Source organism: Eptatretus burgeri, chromosome 3 (assembly GCF_056783735.1).
Source record: "Eptatretus burgeri isolate ZD-2024b chromosome 3, Ebu_testis_v1, whole genome shotgun sequence".
Taxonomy (NCBI): Eukaryota; Metazoa; Chordata; class Myxini; order Myxiniformes; family Myxinidae; genus Eptatretus; species Eptatretus burgeri.
Genome location: NC_140963.1, coordinates 126,605,537 through 126,612,542, shown reverse-complemented (window position 1 = coordinate 126,612,542; position 7,006 = coordinate 126,605,537).

The following is a 7,006-nucleotide window of genomic DNA, read 5'->3' as shown; positions in this document are numbered from 1 at the left end:
ATCAAATTGAGCCGAACATCAAACTGATTTACTTGATAAAGGGAGCTTGATAACCACAATATCTTAAACAAATAGGAGGATGCACGATGCAAGCAGTGGCAGAGAATATCACGTCCAACCTTTGAAAAACTGGCAGCAGATTTTGGAGAACATCTCGGCTGTCGATTTGTCTCGGCTGTCGATCTCGGAGAGCATCTCGATTTTGGAGAGCATCTCGGAGAGCATCATGCCACAAGGAGCTCCAGAAAATAACTAAATGGTGAGACAGCAGGGCACACGATGCAATGTTATAAAATCGTGTGTTCGCTCGACTCTGGCAGGACGGCACACACCCATCAGCAAATTGAGCAGCGACAACATAAGCACGCACATCGATAACTTTGCCCCCGATTCCCGACAACCTTGTTTCCCAACCTGTTATGAGCTCATAATGCAATCTGATTTATATTGCATCCTCAATCTTCAGATTGGTCAAACCTTGGTACAAATGTCACGCCAACATCGGCTTGACATTTCTCAACACGGCTCTCTGTCCAAAATGAAATCTTTCGTGATCAATGTTTGAGCGTCATCATTCATGCCTGGCCAGGCATTGCTCACAGCACACATTGCAGTCAGTAAAGAGATTGAACTTACTCTGGAGCAATTGGCAAGGTGTGGTAATGGATGCAAATGGGTATAGGCCTCATTATGAGCAGTGAAACCAAAGGGTGTGTCAGGAGGGGGTCAAATTATTTGTATGCTGAGTTGTCCACAAACAAACTTCTTTCTTCTTGTCACAATAAGGGTACCCTGAGAAATAGCAATGTTTACATTGTTTTGGCAGGGCCTAGTTTGCTACGCTCCATTGCAATAAATAAAGCCTCATGCTAAGTGACATTTTTATTCTTGGAACGACTAACCCTCAGCTAATTTTGCTGCTCTCAAATGTGACAACAAAAGCCACATGGCCATTCGTGTAACCACAAAGCTATTATTTATTAATTGCTTAGTGACTACCGGATGCAATTTTTCAAATGTTTTAACCGTGGGATCAAAATTAATTTCCTCATTTCACACATTGTAAGTTGCTCGATAGAGAACGAGTGGATTTCACTCCCAGGTCCATATTTTGTGAGATTTTTCTGAAAAATAAACATTTTGTTAAAAAGTAATTCGATTCCTTTTTTCGGAGAGCGATTTGAAAACGGAAGCAATTGCCTCATGGGAGTTCGAAATCTCCTTCAGAAATATTTTCCAATCCAAACTCGAGGATCCACCTCTCTCTGTGGGCAAACTGGTCTCTGTGAGCGACTAACTCCAAGATTAGTCCTGTTCTTGCCACACATGTGAAATAGTCCTGGAACTTAATTGTGACACAATAAATTTGAACACACGGTGTCTGAAAATCTCCTTTGGTCTGAGTGTGGTTGTCTTCATACGTTTGTATCTCTCTTTTCCTGTCTGTTCTTTATGTAGAACTAGCAAGTCCGGGCATTGCCCGGACTATTTTTGTGGGGGCCTAAACATTTCCCTCCACCCACGAGAGAAATTAAAAGAAAAATCCCCGTAAATGAAACTTTTTTTTTTCAAAATTTTGAATTTTTTTTTGGGCCTAAAACATTCCCTGACACAAAACTGATGAACCTCTGAAAGTTTGGCGAAGATCCGTTCAGCCACGTCTGAAAAAAATATGGTGACACAGACACGGCTCTCTTAATCGCATCATGCGCTTGTGTCAGGATGGAGGTGCCCAATGGATGTGATGACCTAACAACCTTTCATATATATATTTTTTTAAGATAAGTTTTTTTCCCCCATGCTGGTGCCATCCACCTTCATAAAATCAAACATTCAAGCCCATACTTAAAAACAAACACTCCAATTCCATCTGTTAATCTTTCAACAAGGAGGTGGGCTGGGAGGACTCCCTCGACTCCAGAGGTGCACACACTCGTCTCAGAGTTGTCTAGCATGGATCCTGACAGAGGTATAAACTGTTATCCTGGTGTTTCATCAGCAGGAAGATTCATCAACGTGTGTGCCGTCTCTCGGGTGGACGTTAAACTGGGCGTCCCATCTACCGGCATTATTCGGTGGACGTAAAAGATCCCACGACGTTCTTCCTGAAGAGTAGATGAGCTATCGCCGTCACCACAGCCAAATTCCTGCTTTCATCTCCAGGGTGCACTGCATCAGCGGCAGAGCTGCACTCCCAGGAACGATGCAAACCAGCAGCTACGTGCGACGCACGTACGGAACGAAATGAACAGGGAGGTTTGTAGTGCGTGTGAGAAGATGTCTGATGGCCAGTGACCATAGAGTCTGCCATCTCGAGACGGCGCTCATCGATGCCGGCGTCAGGGAGCATGGAGTCTCCCATCAAATGTATCCAAATCTAACACCTCTACCACTGTGCCGAGCTCGCAAGTTGCAGCATGAGGTGAATTAGAAATTGATGTGCAACTGCAGGGGCGATTCTCAAATGATTTGACGTGAGAAAAAGGTGCACGGGGAGAGTGAAAAGGCGAGCACATGACTGAGATGGAGTGTGTGGCATGTGCGTATGTCGCTCTTTCTATTCCAGCAGGGGAAGCGATTGCTTCATTAACCCGCTCGAACTCGTCTCTCCCAGTGCAAGCAGCCAGTGCGTGACTTTGCAAGCATTAGGGCTTCGGAGGGAGGGAGAGAGTAGGCCGAGAGAATAAGAGCTTTCCAATTAACATACGAAGGACACAATGCAGAGTGCAAAAAAAAACAGTCGAATTAGAAGATACACGGTATGTACGTTACGTGGTGAATTTGGGGTGACAATCCTCACTCGGACGACATTGCGGTTAGTTGGAAAGATGAAACACAGGAATTGGAATACAAAATGAATGCATTTTATGATGAGAAGTGCACTGGCCACGTCGATTGCCAAAACACCAACATTACCACGATGCTCTCTCTGTGTCCGAGAAATAGTGGATGCGAATACACGCTCGGTTTGCTCTGAATACTCTTATGAACAACGGGCTAGTCTTATGGAGTGTGATGGGTTTACGATTGTTTTTACATGCAGAGCCGATCATTATGAATTGTTATGTGCTTGCGACTTTGTGCGGTTTGGGTTCTGATATTCCAGCAAAAAGCAATTGCATCAGTGACACGGATTATTCGAGGTCAGTCAAAGGACAAATTCATTAAGCTCATGTCTTGTGCTCAGGTCTTTTGTGGAAGAACTCTGATCTGCAGTGAAGGGACTTGTTGGTAAAGCAATGTTGTAGATCTGTTTTTAAATAACAGCTGTTCAGATGCAGCAAGCAAGATATCATGGAAGTCACAACAGCTGTTAAAGGCTAATATATGCAGGAGTAGGCAAGCACAAGTGTGGCGGAACTTTGCAAAGTCCAAGTGTGGGAGATGGAGCAACACACCTGTTCCCTGAACTGGGGTGGTGGGGCATGGAATTGAAGGTATGGTGGAGAACTGTCAAAAACTTTGCAGAATTGGTAAAGTCAGCCTGAGAGCACAACTGGCTGTAAAAGGCTGTAACACACACATGCAAAAAGGAGACAGAAAGGCCGGGGTGAGAAGCAGAGAGGGTGGAAAGAATGATAGACAATGAGAGAGAAAGGAAGAAAAAGAGAGAGAAAGGAAGAAAAAGAGAGAGAAAGGAAGAAAAAGAGAGAGAAAGGAAGAAAAAGAGAGAAAAGGAAGAAAAAGAGAGAGAAAGGAAGAAAAAGAGAGAAAGGAAGAAAAAGAGAGAGAAAGAGAGAAAGAGAGAAAGAGAGAAAGAGAGAGAGAGAGAGAGAGAGAGAGAGAGAGAGATATATATATATATATATATATATATATATATATATATATATATATATATATATATATATATATATATATATATATATATATATATATATATATATATATATATATTGTTGTGGTTACCAAATTCGCAAACCACCATTCAGGTCCCTTAGGTGAGGTATCTCGGTAAGTGCATGTGTAGTTAGGCCCAAACCCGTTGTCTAGTGGGAATACATGTCATTTATACGTGCTGCGACTCTTTAGGATAGCCGTTTTTCTTTTACTATCTTTAATTTGGACCAACCGCCATTGTTACCACCACCAACCACAACATCAACCACCGACCACAACCACCGCTTCACCACAACCGCCACGACCTTCACGTCACACCTCACAACCGTAGCATCGCCACCGTTCTTGCCCCGCTGTGGGTACCGGTGTTGGACTCGTGCAGGGCGCACGTTGAACAGCGTGTACAAAATCACGGATTTTGTGCTTCAAAAACGGATCAAAAACGACACACGCCCACTTTTTGCCGTCCAATCGGTGAGCGAGGGGCGATTTGGCCCCGCCTCCAGAACGATCGATATATGCAAATTTGTGGATCAAAAAGCCTTCACGCCCACTTTTTCTCGGGCCAATGGGGAGCGAGGTGAAAGGTCGAAGGGAGGGGGTCAAAGGCGAAGCGACGGGGGGGATAAAAGGACGGTGTTCGTCAGTCAGAAGAAGGAGAACGAGTCGAAAAAGGAGAACGAGAACGAGAACGAGAACGAGAACGAGAAGGAGTCGGAACGGAGGGGACGAGTGTGGAAGTCTGGAGCCCGAAGCCTGCAGTGGCTGGAGAAGCTGAAGAGAGTCGGACGAGGGGGTGCTCGCGACGGTGCCGGGAGCTGCACGCCCGAGGAAGGCCGGCAGCGCGACCTGGCCGAGGTGGAGACGCACACCAGGGATAATAAAGATCCTCTATACCCCGAGCATCAGCAACCCCCCTCCTGTTTCCCCCCGCGCTGAGATAGTGCGACCAAGGGGGCCCCTTTTCCCACCCCCTGCCTGACACTGTCCGCGAGGCCCGCGGAGTGAGGCGCCATCGCCGCTCCGCGTCTCATCACCAGACGGGTAGGCGCGACCCGGTCTCGGCCTCAGGCCTGCCTCATTCTTGAGGGTATTTCTTTTCCTTGGTTTTGGGTATGTGTTGTCAGCGCCGTCTGTGAAGTAGAATTGTATAAGTGTTGCCGTGTGCTCGGTAGTCGGTATTAGCTCTGCACTGTGTTTTCACTTTTATATTTGCTTTTTGTGTAAATGGAATTGTTTTCTTTTTTGTGTGCATTTGGTGGAATTGTATTTGTGTGCTTCCCGTGTGCCGCGAATAAATGTGCTTTATTGTTGAACTGTTCTCCCGCTTCGCTTCGTCTTTTCCTCCATTGAATCCTCATCTTGCTTCACGTAAAGGGTTGGTAGTGGGCTGAATACGCCCGATAATTAATCGAACCGTCGAGGTCGACGATAACACCGCTCGGTTATTCTGATAGTACGGAACGGGTCGCTTAAGTGGCCCGTGTCCGAAGTCGACCTGCGGCGAGGTGCGATCGCCCGGTCTACCCTCCGTGTGGGTACTTAGGTAGGTCGAATTTGGCGAGCAACCCTATCCCACGCGGGGGCTGATTGGCTCGATCGCGGTGAGACCGAAAGGTCCACCCGTGACTGGTTCCCGGCGTTAGTCCGAGAGGGTCACGACTGGATTGTCCGTCCGGTGGGCGACGTGCCGCGATTCGAGTTACGTGGCCGTCAGCACGCCGGCGGGCGCGAAAACCGCAACACTGGTGTCAGGTCGTGCGATACAAATTCATCGCCCTCCTCGCGGCACTGGTATTGGAGAGCGGGACAACAGGCTCTCCTGTCTCCAGCGAAATTCACGGGAATCGGTCCAGGGGTGAGAGAAGCGACCCCCGATTCCCTCCAAATTACGAGCGATTCAAATTAACCCTTCACGAGAAGCAAGATGGCGTCTCAAGGCGAGCGGGTGCCGGGTGGATTAGGTATGTGTAATAGTAATGTAGAATCCATGGTCCAGGATGGAATCCCCGAGCAGGAAATGATTGTGCAGGAACACGGACTCGCCCAACTGAACCCAGGGCCCGAGGTGGGTGCGGCAGCGGCCGCGGTGTATGACACCTCCCCCCCCCTCTCCACCAAGACCCTTCCCCAACCCTTGCCGAAACGGCTCAGCTGAGTGCATCCAACATGGCCCAGCTATGCGCCATGCAGGCGGCAATGAACAAACAAATGAATGAAGTGAAAACGACGATGGATGCGAATACACAAAAGATGGATACAAATACAAATGAAATGAAAAACGAAATGAACAAGCAAATGAATGAAGTGAAAACGACGATGGATGCGAATACACAGCAAATGAGGGAAGAGATGAAAAAGTTCCGGGGTGAGACGCAGAACATGGGCCGATGCCTGCAAGCGGGCATGAAGGCCGTGAGCAGGGAACTTAAAATGGCGACTCCACGTGTCGGAACAAACGAGCTGGAAGGGGGTGCAACGGCTGACAGGCCCGCGGTGGAGGCGGGTAAGGAAAAAGTAATTCGGGAGACAAGAGACGAGGTGAAAGTAATTGCGAGGGAGAGAAAAGAACAATTAATACGGAGAGCAAGGATGAGGTACGCGGAGATCGTGAAAGAGCAAGGAGTGAAAAACAGGGAAGGACGGGAGCGACTTAAAGAGAAAGCAAGGTTGACCTACATAAAGATAAGGGAAAGACGCCAGAAAGAAGCAGTGACCAATAAACACGATGAAGACGGGGTAAGTGACGCGCACACACACACGGAGGTAGTGGAGGATAGTGAGGTTGAGCTCGCGGAGCGTGTGGGGACCCGGTGTGAGCAGCTGGATGACCTCCTCCAGGAACGAGGGGAGGGAGTATGCCCCCTTGAGGCGAGTCACGACCAGGTGAGTTCGGTCGTGCTTTGCGAGGTTGAGGGGACGAGTGCTGTGGACAGGTGCACGGAGAGCTTGGGAGGTATGGAGGCCCCGGAGACCCTTGTGGGGACACGAATCCCCAGTGTGGTTGTCCCTGTGTGTGTGGTGCAAGGTGTGAGTGCGTCCCCGTGTGTGGAAGCGACCCCGTGTGTGAGTGGTGTGGTGGCGAGTGTGCCGGAGTGTGTGCTTCCCAGCACACGGTGTGTGGATGAGGCACCGCGGTTAAGTGCCCCCGCGTGTATGAGTGAGG